Raw genomic sequence first — 19,015 nt, forward strand, 5'->3', positions numbered from 1 at the left:
CCGACACAAAGCTTTTTGGTGATAAGTCTGGCCTTGTTCCTCCATATGTTTCTGGGAGGATAGCCCAGGGGCAACATGCTCGCCTTGGGAGCAAGATGACACGGAGCAACACAGGTTTGATCCCCGGGTCCACGCTTAAAAACCTCAGGGTATGAAGCGCATTATAAATAACCAATCATCATCATCCTCCTCCTGATTTGTCACCATGCTCCTAATTATACAGTGGTTAAAATCTTTCCTGGTGACAAACCTTCAAAAATCCTCTTATTTTAGACCGGTCAGGATATAGGCTTCTAAAGGGTGCTGCTCTCTCGGCTTCCCTGCCGTCGGGGTTGTCTCTTTCAAAAGGACGGTATCTGCTCGTGCCCGGTGAGTGTTCCCAGGGAGAAAATATTTTGGAGGCAATTTGGCTGGTTGAACAAATTGAACAGACTGGTTTTAGGAAGAGTAAGGTTTACTCTTGATCAAAGAGCCCCCTTTTCTGAAGTAATGAGAATTACTTTATTTCTGACTGTGAGTCTATGTCATTTCATCAACAGATTTGTTTTTGGTTGTTTTTTTTTGGGCAAATATTTTGCAATGAAAAAAACTCATCAAAATGTGATTTATTTTTATTTTTTAACCCCCAACCCCTATTGTTTTTTTTCTGTTTGCAACCACCCTATATGCACTTTCTCATCCCCCGCTATATTTTTTATGAGTTTTTTCATTGAAAAATGTTTGTTAAAAAAAAAATTGTATAAAGTTTGTCGATGAAAGGACGTTGTACCGTAACTGTCGCCTAACCAAAGACGGGGACTTAGTTATGGTGAGCAGGGAATCTGCCACATCCCTACCCCCGACCGAGCAACGGTCCCATGGTCACCTCTCCGGATGTCCCCGGAGGCAGACAGGGAACGTGTGGCTGCAATTAATGTTTACTCAACAGCTCTACATATTTCAGGTGGATGCACTCTAGTGTTAAACCTGCTTACCGCAGTCTTCAACCTACATCCGCCATCAGGGGTCCCGGCTCCTCGCCCCAATATGCAAACTCAGATCGGTTTGTGAATCTCTAATGCGAAAAACCAGCACCTGCAATGCCCAGAAATGAGAAAGTATAACATTGGGGGTGCTAATGACACAATATAGCGGGGACCTGGGCATGTCATGTTTGCGCCAAACATGTATTTTTGTTTTGTTTTTTAGTTTATCTGTGTGGGAATTGGGAATCCTGACTAGATTTGTGGACCCAAGGCATCTGCAGACCAGAAAAATCTTCTACATCCTGCAACAAAACACTGGCTGCTGACCAGAAAACCCTTTAGCACCCTGAAACATACAATACCCTGTTGCTAATCAGAAAAACCTTTAGCATCCTTCAACAACAAAACAACAGCTGCTGATGAAAAACGTCTTTTACATCCTTCAACCAACAAAACACTGGCTGCTGACCAGAAAATCCTTTAGCATCCAACAAGCAACAGAATATTGGTTGCAGACTATAAAAACCTTTATCATCCTTCAAAAACAAAACACCAGCTGCAGAGCAAAACATAAATAGGTTGCACCCCTCAAACAACAAACCACTGGCTGCTGACCAGAAAGAAACTTTGGCATCTTCTAATCAACACAACAATGGCTGCAGGTTAGAAAAACGTGTAGCATCCTTTGGCCAATAAAACACATGATGCTGACCAGAAAACCTGTTAGCATCCTTCAACAACAAAACACTTGGTCCTTACCATAAATACATATAGCACCCTTCAACCAACAACACACTGGCTGCTGACCAGATTTTCTTTTGCTTGATTCAACAAACAGAAAAATGGCTGCTGACCAGAACAACCTTTTGTATCCTTCAACCAACAAAGCACTTGGTGCTGACCAGAAGCAGCTTCTGTATCCTTCAACCAACAAAGCACTGGATGCTGACCAGAAACACCTTCTGTATCCTTCAACCAACAAAGCACTGGATGCTGACCAGAAACACCTTCTGTATCCTTCAACTAACAAAGCACTGGATGCTGACCAGAAACACCTTCTGTATCCTTCAACCAACAAAGCACTGGATGCTGACCAGAAACACCTTCTGTATCCTTCAACCAACAAAGCACTGGATGCTGACCAGAAACACCTTCTGTATCCTTCAACCAACAAAGCACTGGATGCTGACCAGAAACACCTTTAGCTTCGAGTAAGCAACAAAACACTAGTTGCAGACTAGAAAAAACCTTTAGCATCCTTCAACAACAAAACACCAGCTGCTCACTAGAAAGAAACTCTGGCATATTTGAAGCAACACACCAATGGCTGTAGATTAGAAAAACCTTTAGTATCCTTCAACAACAAAACACTGGATGCTGCCCAGAAACACCTTTAGCTTCCAGTAAGCAACAAAACACTGGTTGCAGACTAGAAAAAACCTTTAGTATCCCTCAACAACAAAACACCAGCCGCTGACCCAAAATCATCTTTTGCAACCTTCGCTCAACAAACCACTGGCTGCTGACCAGAAGGAAACTTTGGCATCTTTTAAGCAACACAACAATAGCTGCAGATTAGAAAAACGTTTAGCATCCTTCGGCCAATAAAACACTGGATGCTGACCAGAAAACCCTTTAGCATCCTTCAACCAACATAAACACTGGCTACTCACCAGTAAAAACCTTTAGCATCCTTCAACCAACAACACACTTGCTGCTGACCAAATTTTTTTTTTTGCATGATTCAACCAACAGAAACCTTGCTGCTTACCAGAAAACCTTTATCAGCCTCCAACAACAATACACCAGCTGCTGACGACAAACATATTTTACATCCTTCAACCAACAAAACACTGGCTGCTGCCCAGAAACACCTTTAGCTTCCAGTAAGCAACAAAACACTGGTTGCAGGCTGCAAAACCCTTTAGCATCCTCAAACAACAAAACACCAGTTGCAGACCCAAAATAATCTGTTGCATCCTTCAACCAACAAACCAATGGCTGCTGACTTGAAAGAAACTTTGGCATCTTTTAAGCAACAAACCATTGGGGCAGATTAGAAACACATTTTGCATCCTTCAACAAACAAAACACTGGATGCTGACCAGAACACCCTTTAGCATCCTTCAGCCAACAAAACACTGGATGCTGACCAGAACACCCTTTAGCATCCTTCAGCCAACAAAACACTGGATGCTGACCAGAACACCCTTTAGCATCCTTCAGCCAACAAAACACTGGATGCTGACCAGAACACCCTTTAGCATCCTTCAGCCAACAAAACACTGGATGCTGACCAGAACACCCTTTAGCATCCTTCAACCAACATAAACATTGGCTGTTGGCCAGAAAAACCTTTAGCATCCTTCAGCCAACAAAATACTGGCTGCTGGCCAGAAAAACCTTTATCGCCCTTCAACCAACAAACCACAGAGCTTGGGATGTGATTTGTGAATCTATGCCTCTTTGGGACGAAGGCAGCCTTTTGAAAAGGATCCTAGTGTTTTAGAGTGAGCTCCGACTGCATGCCACATTTGGAGAAGTGTCTAACTGAGCTGTTTAATTCTAAACATACCACGGCGCTCGTTTAAGTACCTGGAAGGCGACAATGTTTTCAAGATCTGACTTTCAGCCACCGTTACAACTGTTCCAGCACTTGGGAGTGTGTCGTCAAACGTGCCCAAACATATTTGGCGGACAACAAACATACATCCTTAGAACGTTGATGTGGTTTGGTTGAGAAGGGCCAAAAATACACATAAACCAGCGGAGTAGCCCCTCCCATGTGGAGTTCTCTCCCCATGAATGTCTTTCTGTATTTTAATGTCATTATTTTTTACATACTTAACAAGAAAATGACCAATGCCTGTATTCCAGGACCCGCCTGTCGCCATAAGTCAGCCGCGTCACCCTGGAAGTACAGCTGCCTGCACGGTGTCTGCAGGGGGAACATTCCAGAAGCACACAGATAATACCCAGACTGCAAAGCGCCCCGCACAGCTGCTTGCTCAAAGCCAGCGCGAGACGGGGGAAGAGGATAGAGTAGGGGACAGAAAGAATGCCCCAGACCCCGGTCCATATGAAATACGGGCCGATGGAGAGCCTGGGAGTGTAGGCGCGGGGTGGGGGGGAAACGGCGCAAAAGCCGTAAGGAGGGGCGTCCAGATGGCGCCGAAACACAAAGGACCCAGGAAGGGCAGGAAATAGCACCTGGGGAAGGAGTGAAGTATAGCATCATGGGGCCGGGGGAAGACCGGCCCCCAAAGGGAAGAAGAAAAGGGAGTAGGGGTATAAGTAACCCCAGGAAAGAGTAAGCAGGACAAACCAGGTAAGGAGCTCATCTCTCTCGGGTAAGCTCCTTGGGCCTGGAAAAGGAAAAAAGAAAAAACGTTTGCCACCCAACCCACCCCATAAGAACGACAAAGAAGGAGGAAGCAGGCAGGAGCCGGAACCCTGAGTACTTTCTTCGGTACACGGTCCAAGAAAGTCGTAGGCGGCACGTGTCCAGGAACGGATGCCCAAGGGTAACAAAGACTCGGGAGGGGCCTTGGGCAACTACAAAACTGGACACAAGGTGCCCAAAAGCAAATGATTGTGTATTGGTGCTTTTGTTATGTATTTTCTGTAAGAAAATAAAATGCCTACGGCCTATAATTTTTCCACAAACGAAATTGGTCTTCTATGTCATTACTTAGGTAGGGATCAGGTAATGGGAGCAAAGGGAGCCCACACTACTCAGCCTAAAGGGTCAGATACAGAGGAGTAGCAGGAAGGGGGAGACAGCAGAGGAAAGAGAGAGAGGGCGACAGAGGGGGCGAGGGGAGAATTGGAGGGAGAGGTGGCGCGGGGAGAGAGTGGGTGTCGGGAACAGAAAGAAAAGGGTCAGATACAGAGGATTACCTGGGAAGGGGAGACAGCAGAGGGCATGGAGAAAGGGGGAGTGGCGATGAGGGGAGCATTAGGTGGAGAGGAGAGCGTAGTAGCGGAACAGAACGAAAAGGGTCAGTACAGAGGAGCACAGGGGAAGGGGGCCGAGGGGAAAAGGGAGAAAGGGAGAGAAGCGACGAGGAAAGAGTTAGAGTGAGAGGCGGAGAGGGAGCTCTGTGAGGAAAAGTGCAGGGGAAGCGAGAGGGACAGGCGAAGTAGGTGTATACTGGCTGGCATTAGAGGGGAGACTGCGAGAAAGGCCGAGTTAGGAAAATGTAAAGGACGGGGGAAATGAGTGTGGGGGAATGAGAACAGAGATAACAAGGAGAACTGAGAAGAAATCGAACCAAGGAGGGAACACATGTAAAAAAAGGAAAAGAGGGGGCAAGTATGAGCATAACAAATAGGATACCCATAAATATTGATCGAGAGGAGAGAGGGAATGGAATTAGTTGATGTAAAATAGAAGGTGACAACATCAGTAGGGGGAGAGAAGGAGGGAAGGAAGGAAGGAAGGAAGGAAGGAAGGAAGGAAGGAAGGAAGGAAGGAAGGAAGGAAGGAAGGAAGGAAGGAAGGAAGGAAGGAAGGAAGGAAGGAAGGAAGGAAGGAAGGAAGGAAGGAAGGAAGGAAGGAAGGAAGGAAGGAAGGAAGGAAGGAAGGAAGGAAGGGAGGGAGGGAGGGAGGGAGGGAGGGAGGGAATCAAATATAGAAAGAACTCTACAATAGGTAGACAATAATCAGCGCATTCTGGGAATTGGTATAACAATTAGGATAAGACAAGACAGAAAGAAGAGACTGGCCAACTGGTTAAAGAGAGGGTTTAGGGGAAGACAGGGGGGGGGCGTTTGATCATGATCCATTTCCTGCTTTCAATCTCTCAGACTGAGAGAGAACTGCCGTGCCGAGGCCGAGAGATCATGTTGAGGACCGGATAAGAGGGGTGCTCGAGAGGGAATTTCTAGCACAATTACATGGTTAATCTCCTCTCCCAGAAGAGGCCAATAGCACCACCTCTGGACGGCTGCTCCTCCGTGTTATGGGGAAAGAGTCATGGGAGGTGGAGAGCCTACATGCGTTCAAGCGCCACTCGGAGGTTATCTGATGGAGAGAGGCTGCAGGAATAATAACTGGAGGGTCTGTATAATGGCAGCGCCCACAGATTAACGCGCCAATGGCCCTCAAGTAAGAGGCTAGGCGCATTTATCAAGGGCTCTTACTAGTGACAGGAAAGGAGTGGGGGAAGGAGTGTGAGAGAGGGATGTTGAGCATTGGACAAAAGAGAGTGAGGAGTGGGGGAGAGAGAGAGAGAGAGAGAAAGAGAGAGAGAGAGAGAGAGAATATCAAGTGTTCAAGAACGGTGATAGTACCTGACATGTTACCCTCCCAGTAGCTTGCCACTTCTGCCAGAGTTATGCCCGTGAAGCAGCCTTTTCCCAGGGAGCTGCTCAGACTCTCTCGCCCCCATATTGAGTTCTGTCCCCCCTACCATGACCTTCTCTCCTTGACATACGTCGCGCCTCACTCCCTCGGCGCATGCCCACTGCTGGCCCCTTGATCACCCACCTCCCCATGCACACATGCGCCCTGCTTTGGAAGGAGGAACTTTCATTTCTTTGTCGATTTCTCGCCAGGTTGTGCCCTGGCTTCCCCCACGTGGGTGTTACATCCCTTATCACCTTTGATAGGGGGCTTTGCTGGCCATTATGCCCTTTGCCCTCCTTCGGGATAGCCAGCATTGCCCCTGCCGTAGGCTCTAGGCTTAATTTAATCATCCCTGCTCCAGACAAAGTTGGGAAGACTGCTCACACTGCAAACTCTTTGTCCCCTCAGCAGAGATTGATAAAAAAGTGGGTTTTGAGATTATGGGACTGGTCCCCAAAATGAACTGGAATGGACCAGTCCTACTACAGCTTTAGACGTAATACTCTTAACTGGCTACGATCCAACGACCAGTACGACTAACCAATATGCACTAGCTTCTGAACCCTCATCTTCACTCTCTTGTACTTCTGTATCCGGCCCCCTTCTGTACTGTATCCTGTTTCTTGTACTCCTGTATGTGTGAACTTCATCTGATCCTCCAATTATGCAATGTATGTATGTACCTTGCCTTACCCTCTCTATTATGTAACTAAGCTTTAAGGATCCTTTGTACTCTGTTGCGCCCAGTTACCTAAGGCTTTGGTGTGCCCTACAAACTAATAAACAAACAAACAAACAAACAAAGTAACCACTCATCTCAACTTTGCCATGACACCAACCACAAGATGTCGGAACTGGAATGAGAGTAACCACTCATCCCATAGTGCCCATGACGCCAGCCACAAGATGGCGGCTGAGCTTCATCTCCTCCAATGTGGACGGGATTAGATGCACTCCTTTGCTTCGCTACGTAGCCTGCCATCTCCTCCTTGGCTCCTGTGTCCAGCCACTAGCATGCCTCAGCAGTCCATTTAAACAACTATCCCGCCACTTCTCTATTTTTCAAAGGTGTGATTTTTAATCACCAAAGATTAGTTCAATAAACAGTCTTTCCTATTACCTTGCTTTTTAAAAACATGTTCACTGCAAGGGACATGGTAAGGGATAAAGCAAGTGGTGGCAAGTTAATGTTAATGTTAAAAGGTATTTGTTTTGGTCGAGACTGGTCAGACGATTTTAATTATTTTTTAAAGGGAGGTTCCCATTCCCCCCGAACCTCCTCCCAGCCAATAACCCCATTAAACACATATGTGTATGGAGGTTAGACAAACTATAAGGTGTTGTTGGTAAAATTACAGATCACCCAAGATCTACTAGACCCATCACAGTCTCCAGCTTTACCCTTACTTACTCAGAGCCAAAACAGAGAGACGCCATGAAACTGCCACCCGTGAAGCCGGCAGTGGTTCAGTGCACACAAGTGCTGCAAATGGCAAAAATGTACTGGGGTAAGTGTCACCTCTTTGGAGGGCCGGGGCTGTGGGAAGTAGGGGGCAGGGGCAAGGGATGTAGCCCCGGGCCAGGGTGCGCAACACAGTATCTCTTCATAGAACCCAATCCTGTCAGTTTACATAAAAGCAAAGAGCATTATGGGAACATCACAATGTTTACATTTTTAAATGTTAAACATGTCTTATAGATTCACTAAGAAACCATTTTAAGCAAATAATGGACTCTTCTGTTTTGATTAGTCACAATATTCACCCTAATAAATAGATATCTGTAAATTGCAGGATATATATATATCAGTTTGGACAGCTGTTACACTGTATGTGAGGCTTTAACAATGTATGTATGCAGTCTCCAGTGCCAGACTTCTAAAAGCTCGATGACGAGCAGGCTACTATTAGTGCAATAATGACATGATGTGGCATTTATAACACGCCTGTGCGTCAGCAGGTCAGCACAACCGGGGTAAGGGGCTACCTGGCACACTGCTGTCAGGAGACTGGGCAGTGCTACAGGCAGAGTCTCTTGAGAGCACTCAGCTCGTGGAGGTGCAGTATCCGAGACAGTCATGTGTTAGGCCCTGGGTCTTGGGGACTTAGGCCTGGGTCTGGGGGACGGAGTAGCGCTCAGGCAACATGTGTTTTGCCGGAGCACCGCTCGCTCCGTTTTGATCCTGCCCATTCCCTGCGCTGGTGCACACTGGGAGATGATGGTTCACGCCAGGTCTGAAGTGCTCATGGCTGTATCTCTTCTCAAAATGCCCCCTCCGCCCTCCCGGCCCGCTGCTCATGAATGCGTTATCCATTTTGCGGGAGCGCGCTGACGAGCTCCAATCAGCTCTTCATCAGACCTGCCAGTCATTCTTGCTCTACCGCCTCCTGGCAGATCTTTCAACATAGGTTACTGCTCATCTTCATCACTTGCCTCCCACGACGCTGTCCGGTTAACCCTGCATCCCGACTACGATCCGGAGGAAGGGTTGCGTCCCCTGCGCAACACCTAAAGCCTGAGGCGTCTTTGTCCATTGGCAAAGCCTTATAAAAGATGGCTTGAATTGTGTACTTTTCAAGCCATCTTTTATAAACCTTGAAATATGTCAAGAAATCCCCAGGTTCTCAAGGTTTAAAGATGCCTCGGTGACCTGGGGAGGGGGATGGGGAAGCAAAAAAGGACAGTAACTTCCTCTGATGACCCCTCATGCAAGGGGTCACCAGAGGAAGTTACAGTGACTGATAGAAGTGCCGGCCAGCCACAGTGCCGCTTGCCTGACTCACTGTGGCCATGGTGGGATAATGTGTCCCACTGACGTTGTGGTGGGATCGGGGGCCCCAGCAGGGCACTGGCTCAACCCCACTTTTAGGAGACTGCTGGGGCCTAGCCCCGGCTGCCCCGGCCCCTTAAATCACTGCTGACATGTCTGGGCATCTTTATGCAATGTCATCTAATGCGTTTACAACAATTTTGCTCATTTTTCATGGGAACGATTAGGGCAGCTGTACCAAAAAAAAAAAATATATAAGGTACAGATGCACAAAATATAACAAGGTAGGGCAGTATGGACGCTATCTTCCTGTTTTTTAAAAAAAAAAAGATGCAAATGCATAAATAAGTAAAAACAGTTTATGTAAAGACATGGAACCGTTGCAAGCAGAGACACACCAACTGAAGGCTCCGTTAAGGGCAACCGTCCAACATGTTCTCTCTGTATAGGTTCCTTCCCTCCCCATCTTCTCGAGCGTGGAGGGTGATGTTTCGGATCAGGGGGTACATGCATTTATGGAGAAGATACATTGAAGTTAACTGCAGGGCGGCGAGGCCGATCCTGGGTCTGCTTTTCTCTTTTTAAACGATGTCCTTTGTACACGAGTTAAGATTTCAGAAGCAATGTGCCAAAGATCACACATGGCACACCTTCCATGTGGATCTTCTAAAGGTGACTGGTCTACCTAACCTTAATGCATGTTTATGCAGCCCTTCAACTCCTCCTCCAAAATCTTCGTATGGCTATTAAACGGCTGACAGGTAACTGTGAGACTGGGGAATTAGCAATCACTCACTAAAATCACACAGTGTGTCAGTGAGGAGCCATACTTTGATTGCACGCCTTTACCTGACCCCTGATTTTCTGATGACATTCTCCAACGATCACTTGGTTGGTCAAGCTGTTGATCTAGGGTTTTACCGAACTGAAACACTTTCTTAGTCACTGACTCCAACACAAAAAAGAAACCCAGAATTACTGCAATACTTGTAATGAGGCCACTTATTGCCACATTCAACATGGCTGCAGATGACCTCTTGCAGGCAGCAATACGAAGCAGACTAGAGTTTTGCTGCAATTGACCCCACCCCTCCCTACTGGAACGGGCATACAAGTTAATTGACAAAGGCGAACATTTATCGGTAGGGTGACTAGACGTCTTGGTTTTCCTGGTACAGTCCTGCGAAATCGCCCTCCATCCCCGCGTCCAGGGAGTTTTTAAAATGTTATAAACTCCATCCCGGGGTTAGAAGGGTGGGTGGCTACGGTCCCGGTTTTTGCCAGGACCTGATTTCAAAATCCCAAAATCGGGCACGGCGTGACCCTTCCTGCCGCGAATGGGTGTGTGAATGCTTTTCACAACCCCCATTTACTCCCCATTCCTCTCCCTGGCCGCTCTCCTCCAATGAGAGGAGTGTGTCTGTGAGCCCGCAACAGGTCAGCGACATAGAAGTAGGACTGCAGTTTTATTTGTATTTACTTTAGTCCTATTTCTATGTCTATGGAATGTCCTGTTTTTTTATCTGGACACCCTAGGCAAAAAATTGAAGATACACTTGACTATAGGTTCTTCTCCCTTACAACGTTTTCTTCAAAAACACTTTTCTGGTGTCACAAACTATGTGCCCGCCTGCACCTATGTAATCTGAAAACAGATCACGCACTGTTTCACTTTATTTCGGTAAAAACTGCACTCACGGCTACAGGTTACCTGTTCCAAGTTCCAAAGATATATGAGCGCTTCGTTTTATGAATCAACAAGACTCACTGGTTCCCTGACCACCTTCCTGGTCCCCGTGCATGCTGGCCAGCCCGCGGCAGCGCATATCATCACATGGCTAAATAGCTATTTATTTATTTATTTATTTATTTTAATTTTTGTAACGCGCCAACATGCCCGCAGGACTCAGGGTGCACCACCCCGACCTTCACCAAACCACGCTGATTCACCCTCCGAGCGGCATCACCTTCAAAACAGTCTGCCTCACACGGATCTTTTCCAGACCTGGCAACACCCCTGGCTGCAACCATTGCAAACTAGAATCTACCAGATGCAAAAAGGAAGGAACACGTAGTAGGCCGCCTCCTGCACTCTGGACTGACACACCGGTGCGCATCAAACGAGCCAAACCCCTCCTGTCCCGCTCTATCTCTCTAACCCCCCACACTCCCTTTTGAACTCAATGCTCCATTGCTTGCTAGCAAGGTATGTGCTTTATAAATCACATGCAAACAGATACACATGTTATGTTATATGGTATTTGTATAGTGCCTACTGCCATGTGTTATGGCCTTGAAGCACTGTTGGCTCAATGGCCCGTGAGGCATGGATGGAACACACACACGAATTTAAGGTGATAGGAGAAAGACAGCGACTTTTCCTAGTAATTGCAGGAAAAATCAGCAGCCGTAGCCTTGTTAAAGAGAGATCGGTCCTCTGAGCGCCTCCCGCACCCCATTAATGGAGCAGAACACCCAAGACTATTAGCAGCTTGAGGGGTACGCGACAGGAAAACAGATCCAGCCAGTGTAATCCCACTGGCAGCATTAATTAATCTTGCCAGTATGAAAAGCAATTAATGCAGGTGGGGCTGACGGAAATGGCTGATGAATTAATCCGGCAATAGGCTCCATGCTGCCTATATTGAGGTCAAGGTGAGGCTCACTGGTGTTGCTCAATGGCTGGGATGCAGTCTGGATCTAAACATGTGACAGGCGGGAGGTTATGCATTCATCATAACCACTGGCATTGCTCTGGACAGCCTTCCACAGCCCCATCGTTCATCCTGTCAGCGAAATTGACGAAGGGCGCCAGCCATATGCAAATCAGCACTGGTCCTGCCACCAATGGTTGCAGTCCAATCCGCCGAGCGTGGCCACGCCTCCTCTGCATGGAAACACAAGCATTGGCAATGGTCACACGGTTGGCTTTGTGTAGCTATGGGACAGGTATTTGCCAGGCATTGCCATAATGGTACAAACTGGCAGCTTGTAAATGGAGCAGCACCTGGGCACATGATGGCAGTGCCTGGCAAATGCCTATCTAATACTTTGCACACACATGTATTTGCCGATTATGTTGGCAGACACAGATAATAGACACCATGAAACACTTGACACTTTATTGCACTGAAATATTGAATTTGTGTCTCTAGTATTTTCATACTTTTGATGATGTTGATTTCTCATTATGGGCAAGACTAATGGAGGGATACAGCATGTCATTGTTATCAGCTCTTTGTAGATTATTAGACAGATTAACTGTTCTTTTAACTATCTGGTTCTCATTGTTGTTTCATAACGACTATGCATGTGTACGTTGTTCTGATTCAATGTATTGTGAAAGGTTTTGATAATAAACCAAATCACAAATAAAAAAAAATGATATGCACAAGTCGAAACTGTTGGCTTTGCTAATACTGTTTTTTAACAGGATTTAAGTGAAGGACACACATACTGTTTATAAATCAAGTGTCTAAATGCAGGCCTAGTTACTGACATTTTTATTACACCAGGTTCGAGTTTACAGCTCCAATTAAATCATTAGCTCTCAGAAGATTGTTTTGAAAAAAACACTGGTAGGCACTTCGAGTGCAAAGTATGATTTTAAGGATTGATAATGTTAGATCAAAGAGATCCCAGGAAGGTGTGTTTTGGGAAGGGAGGCGCAGGAAGTGGGTGGGAATGGCCATAAGGATTAGCACAGCCATGGGCACTCAGTGGGTGGCTAAGTAGACAAACAAAACCTACGAGCATTGTGTCCCTCCTCATATGCCACCTCTTGCCAGCTGTGCTCCAATGCATTAGCTTCAGCTTAGAGGGGGCACTCTTTGCCATATGCATATATCACACAGATGTGACATGCATAACATCTATGTGAAACATATGACGTTAGGGTCATGTGTGCTAACAGCACTTACATGTGTTGTACAGTTTCTACCACAAAGAACAAATTAAGGGTATCTGGGGGGGTGTCGCATGGCCCTCAGGGCGCTACAATCTTCATGCCGCCAGACAGGTGGGTGACACTGTGCAAACTACAAAACATGCAAACCTCTTAAATATGAATTGACTTATACAGAGGTGCCACACACATTGCACGGGGTGATCAAAATGACCCCCTCCTGGTGGAGTAACTTGTCTGAAAATGTCGGGGGGGAGATGACATCCAAATGAAAGGGCCCTTGCCAAATGAGTGGGACTAAATGGTGTGCCACAAAAGTTGGGCGGACAAACACCCTTGTCTCCCCTTAAAAGGACGCCCATGCCCTCTCCGTGTTATGAAGAGGCAGGATCTGTGGATCTACATGAGAGAACTGTGGGTCTCAATGCAGAACAGCCAGAGAGCAGCAGGCAGGAAGTGGGCACACGTTGCTGCTTGTGCACTCCTCACTTTGGTCTTGCTATCAGCTTCCCAGAATTAGGCAGCAGTGAAATGCATATCAAACTTCTGCCCAAAAATATCCCACCACCAGCTTGTCTTTGCCACCACAGAGTGGATCATTTGCAGTTATATTACCCAATAATACCCATTGTGTCGGAGCTGATACACCAGGATTCAACTCTAAAATCCATCTTTTACACATCACTGTATACCAGGTGCATTAACCCACTCAGCTGTTTCGAGCAATTTAACAGTATATTGGTGCTGTATTTAATTGAGGACACCTTTACCTATGCAGCTGAATTCACTTTTGCGAAACCAGCTGACTTGCTTGCCTTCTTCAAACCCATGTTCTGCCAGTTTCCATCCCTGCAGCAGGTGCATTAACCTTATGGCAAATCTGAAGAAATATCCAGAGAGCAAAAAATGTATTTATCGTAAGGGTGTATCACATTTTATTCACCATGATACAAAAAAAATCAGAAAATTAATTAATGACATATTACTTTACATTACATTATTATATCACATAACACGGCAACATGGGTAGCCAAAAAAGTTGGGTATAAATGAGTCCCTCACAACAACCATTCATAGTGCAGCATTCAGACGATACACAACATTCAGTGACATTCAACCAAACAAAAATTACTAAAAAACATGACAAAATTGATTAACAGTAGGAGGTGAGATAACCATTCCTCACGTCCCATCTGGTTAATTTAATATTTAAAGTTTTTACACAAACAGCAATAGAAATAATTAAAAGCAAGCTATCGCAAGGGTGGATCTAGGAAGAGAAATGTTGTATAGATCACATCCCTGGAGAGTAAGCTCAACCGGTTTCAACTTAGAATGTACTTAAGACAACGTCTTCATCAGGAGAAAGAAGTCGTAAAAAGCTCACGTGTATGACCATTCACGGACAGAATGGAGAGTAAAGGTGAGGTTGCCGCTGTCTGATCACAAAGCGCCACTCAAATCTGCAACTGGGATGGCACTGCTGTGGGCAACACCATACTGCAGTGAGTATATTAGGGTGATCTACTAGATGGTTTGTGCAGCGAGGCAAGGTGTGTCAACAAAGACTGGCTTGGTTCAACAACTGCTGAAGTTTGCGCGGCGTTGGCAGCCGACAGTTCCACAATCGTCCAACGCGGCTTGGCTGCAGCAAACTACATGAGCCTCCATAAGTCACGTACATCACGTAACAATATATGGAGGCTCATGTAGTTTGCTGCAGCCAAGTCGCCGGCAGAGCATGTCTATTGTGTCTTCCGCGTCGGACGATTGCGGAACTGTCAGCTGCCAACGCTGCGCAGACTTCGGCATTTGTTGAACCAGGCCCACAGCAGTGCCATCCCAGTTGCAGACTTGAGTGGCGCTTTGTGATCAGACAGCGGCAACCTCACCTTTACTCTCCATTCTGTCCGTGAATGGTCATACACGTGAGCTTTTTACGACTTCTTTCTCCTGATGAAGACGTTGTCTTAAGTACATTCTAAGTTGAAACCGGTTGAGCTTACTCTCCAGGGATGTGATCTATACAACATTTCTCCTCCTAGATCCACCCTCGCGATAGATTGCTTTTAAGTATTTCTATTGCTGTTTGTGTAAAAACTTGAAATATTAAATTAACCAGATGGGACGTGAGGAATGGTTATCTCACCTACTGTTAATCAATGTTGTCATGTTTTTTAGTAATTGTTGTTTGGTTGAATGTCACTGAGTGTTGTGTATGGTGGTCTGAATGCTGCACTATGAATAGTTGTTGTGAGGGACTAATTTTTAGTCACATTTTATGGATAGCCATGTTGCTGTGTTATGTGATATAATAATGTAATGTAAAGTAATATCTCATTCATTGATTTTCAGAAAATCTTTTGTATCATGGTGAATAGAATTTGATACACCCTTGCAATTAATACATTTTTGCTCTCTAGATATTTCTTCAGATTTTTGATTTATAGTAATACTCTGGTCCAGAGTACAGAGTCTTCCTGCTTCTTTCTGTAATTGCATTAACCTTATGGGCCTAGTCCAATTTAACCAAATGCTTTTTTGCCGCTCCTTTTTTGAAGCTTATATGGTGGGTGGGGATAGGAAGCGGTGGTCAGTGCTGGGGTCTCCCCCTACATTTTGCCCCAAAAAAGTGCAACGTTTCAGCGATAAGGCATTCGGTGAAAAATTATCGGCAAAGGTACATAGAACTGCCTTATGCACTTTCTTGCTCAAGTTGTTTGAGAAAGATTTCCATAACCCTGTTCTAAGGTTCGCAAGTCTGTGCATCGGTCACCGAGGGCGTTCCAACTACAAAGCGCATTGAGGCCATCCACATGGGGAAACAGTGCTATATAAATAACCAAATACAATACAATACAATCTCTGGACATCTGAGCATGTAGTCCTCTGCCCTGACCCGAAGGATGGGATTGAAGTGGAGGAGTGTAAGGATATCATCCAAGCAGACACCCGGCCATTCTCTTCCCCCTTTTACTCTCCTGTTCCCATAAAGTTCTTCAAATTCTTCTAATCTTCTCCAGAAAAGAATTTTCCTTCCCACCCCATACAGTCCAGAGACTCGCCATCATTGCATAAAATGAGGGCTGTATGGACAGAAGATCATTGGCCTCTGACTTCCATTGGAAGAACACAAGCGTGCTTTCACCAGTTGCAATGGTCTCGGGAGGATAGCTCAGGGCCAACATGCTTGTCTTGAATGCAAGAAGAGGTGGAGCAACACAGGTTCGATCCCCGGGTCGGCACTTAGAAACCTTTGGGTAACCTATTACGATTACAGTAGTAAACTAAATGTTCTAGGAAGCAGTAATTTAGTATTCCAACTCCAGTCCTAGAATCTTTGGTTTTGGAGCCCTTGGATAGGGCATCACAAGGTCCCCAGCCAAGGGGAGATTTGGAAGATCTCTTGGGCAACGGGGCAACGAGGAAAAGCTCAGGGGGAAATCAAAGAAATCCTATGATATATGGCGCTTCCAAGTCTCTGGAAATCACTGTTAAACCGGGTCTTTACCAAATGAGTGCATTAACGGATGAACTCCTCGGAGTCTCACTCGGCGAACATCTCTAGTAGTTCTTGTACAAACAACCCTGGCTCCTGAGCCCACGCACTGCATAGCCCGAGAGGATGTTCTTTTGTCTTAAAAAATAAATGTCTCCGACGCCTTGTGAGCGGTAATGTTTAATCGGTGGATTAGAGCAAAGCCCACAAGTTGCCTTAGAAGAGAAGATGAGATTGCAGCGGCTTTTTTATCCTTTAGCGTGGAATTGAAGCAGCAGCATCACGGGCTGGGAAAGCGTTGTCGAGGTGACTGATACTGGAGAACATTCGAGATACTGTTTAGGACATCTTGGCCGCAGGAAGGTCGACCCATGGGCTAAACATTGGCTTTTTCAGAACACGTGCACAGTTGGCTTACAATTTGACATGCCTCCAGGGTTATGAGTCTGATGGACAGTTAAGCTTCCCAATGGCCCTCCCTCCAGTGGAAATTCCATTTGACCAGTTACAACTGGTTTCATTTGGATCCACTTGCGGACAAAGGTTTTTTGGGACTTAGGACTATATACAGCGCTTTCAGGTTTTCCCATGCGATGAGTATGAGTCATCATTCCTATTCTTTCTTGGACTTGGACTTTCCGACATTTAGAATGGAAGAGTAAGAACTACAGATCCCAGAAGTCAAATGGGAAAAAGAAAGTCTAAAATACAGGGGCAAGCGTAATTGGAAACAAAATGGTTGCTTTTTGTTGGCAGAGCAATTCACCAAAGCCTTGTATGCCAGAAAATAGATCTGGTAGAAGCTCTGGCATCTGGTCAACTGGAATTTGCAAGCCGGCCATGTGATCTCAAGCATGAGGTGCGACTTGCTCCATCATTTCTGGTCTCCAAATCTGGGAGTTGATGCAATCCGTTCTCTACACAGCAATACACTTTCCTCAGAGGAACTCCGTGCTGCACCTTGACTTTTGTGCTCCATTTCCAGCTTCTGATTAATTTGATGAAGACGAGGGTTTCACTGGTAACGAACCAAAACCCCGATGGAGGCTCTGTCAAAAATCCAACGCCTTTTACAGATCATGGGGGTCTCTGAGGAGCAATAGTTGGCAAGATGTTCGACCTAGGTCTTGAAGACGAAGCAAGGGCATCCAGTATAAGCTTAGTGGCTGCGAGGAAACGATGAACCAGGATGAGGTCTTTATTCGTGGCGGGATCACGCACGAGAATACCCTCCCATCTGGTGACACCATACACTTCTCATCAAATTTCCCATCTCCTGATTTCTTTCATGCCAGGCCACAGAGGTGTCGAGAAGGCTTTAAGGAAGGTATTTGTGATGCAATGCCCACCAAATCTATTGTAGCCCTCAAAGGCAAGGGGCAAAGATCGCCCGAGGGACTTCCAACTGCAGGGCAGAAGACTTGAAAGGAGAAGACCACAAATAAGTAAGGCCGGCTCCCTCAAGGAATGCTGACGGGGTAACGGGGTGCTGGATTCCTTTGGCAGAACCCCATGTCAGTATATCGGATGCCGCCTCTACTAGATTTCACATGCATGGAAAGTGAAAAAGGCTGAGATTGCACTTTACCCTGTGAGGCCAAAACTCAAAGTGAAGCTGCCTGAGGAATGGTGATCTCTCTGCTTGTCCTAACTTGCACACATTCACGTGCACCCACACACTCACACATGCGTGCACACACATAAACACACACATTCCCACGCACGCCCGCACAGACGCACGGACCCACACATTCAAGGGGAAAAGTTGACCAATTGATCAGCACATTAAGAGTATGAGGGATCATTTTGTGGAACTTCAGGAAATATTGCAGAAAGACACACGCATACAAGCATCAGTCAGAGAGGAGATTATAATGCAAAAATAATTGTTCTGTTGAATAGGATTGGTCAAGGCTGGTAGAAGACTTGAAATCACCCTCATTAACAAATAAGCATGAAAGAAACAGGATAGGTGTGGAAGTGGCACCGGGACCATCGGTGCAATGTATGAATGTAATAGTTTCCCTGAAGGTGAGATGCACTATTTGTATCTGGGTGACAGCCAATGAGAGTTTTGGTTAGAGAGAAGGGTTGCAAGTGATGCGAGTTGTCTGTCAGGAAAACAAGTTCCTATTGTTCTGGCCTCGTGTAAAGGGTGGAATTGACCTGAATCAGTCAGATGGTCTTGGTGGTCTATGTTTGGTCCCATTTTATGGGTGCCATGTTAGTGGCATTTGAATATCCTGATATAGGGTCCGCACAGAAGCAGGGTATTGGGTGATACACAGACACAGGAACCCCAGACCCAGCAGGATTGACATTCCGTCCCCCAAAGAATTCTTCCAAAATACCCTATGGATATGTTCAATCTACAAATTCTGCATGAAATCAGGCAAAATGGTTAATAACATTCTGACACCCAATGTAAAAAAAAATCAAACTATTTTTGGTTTAGTAATCAAAATTCTCAAATGCTGTTCTGTTTGGTTTTCAGAAGACGTTTTGCCATTTGTCTCTTTTTTGTGAT

The 19,015-nt window shown here is 45.8% G+C and overlaps 1 protein-coding gene across 45 annotated transcripts in view; it reads right to left on the bottom strand.

The window, feature by feature from the left end:
* The window catches only part of NRXN3 (neurexin 3), a 2,596,979-nt gene that overhangs the window by 191,838 nt on the left and 2,386,126 nt on the right, over positions 1-19,015 (bottom strand). The window lies entirely within an intron of this gene.

The sequence above is a fragment of the Ambystoma mexicanum genome, chromosome 14 (genome assembly GCF_040938575.1).
Source record: "Ambystoma mexicanum isolate Mex_15411 chromosome 14, UKY_AmexF1_1, whole genome shotgun sequence".
Classification (NCBI taxonomy): domain Eukaryota; kingdom Metazoa; phylum Chordata; class Amphibia; order Caudata; family Ambystomatidae; genus Ambystoma; species Ambystoma mexicanum.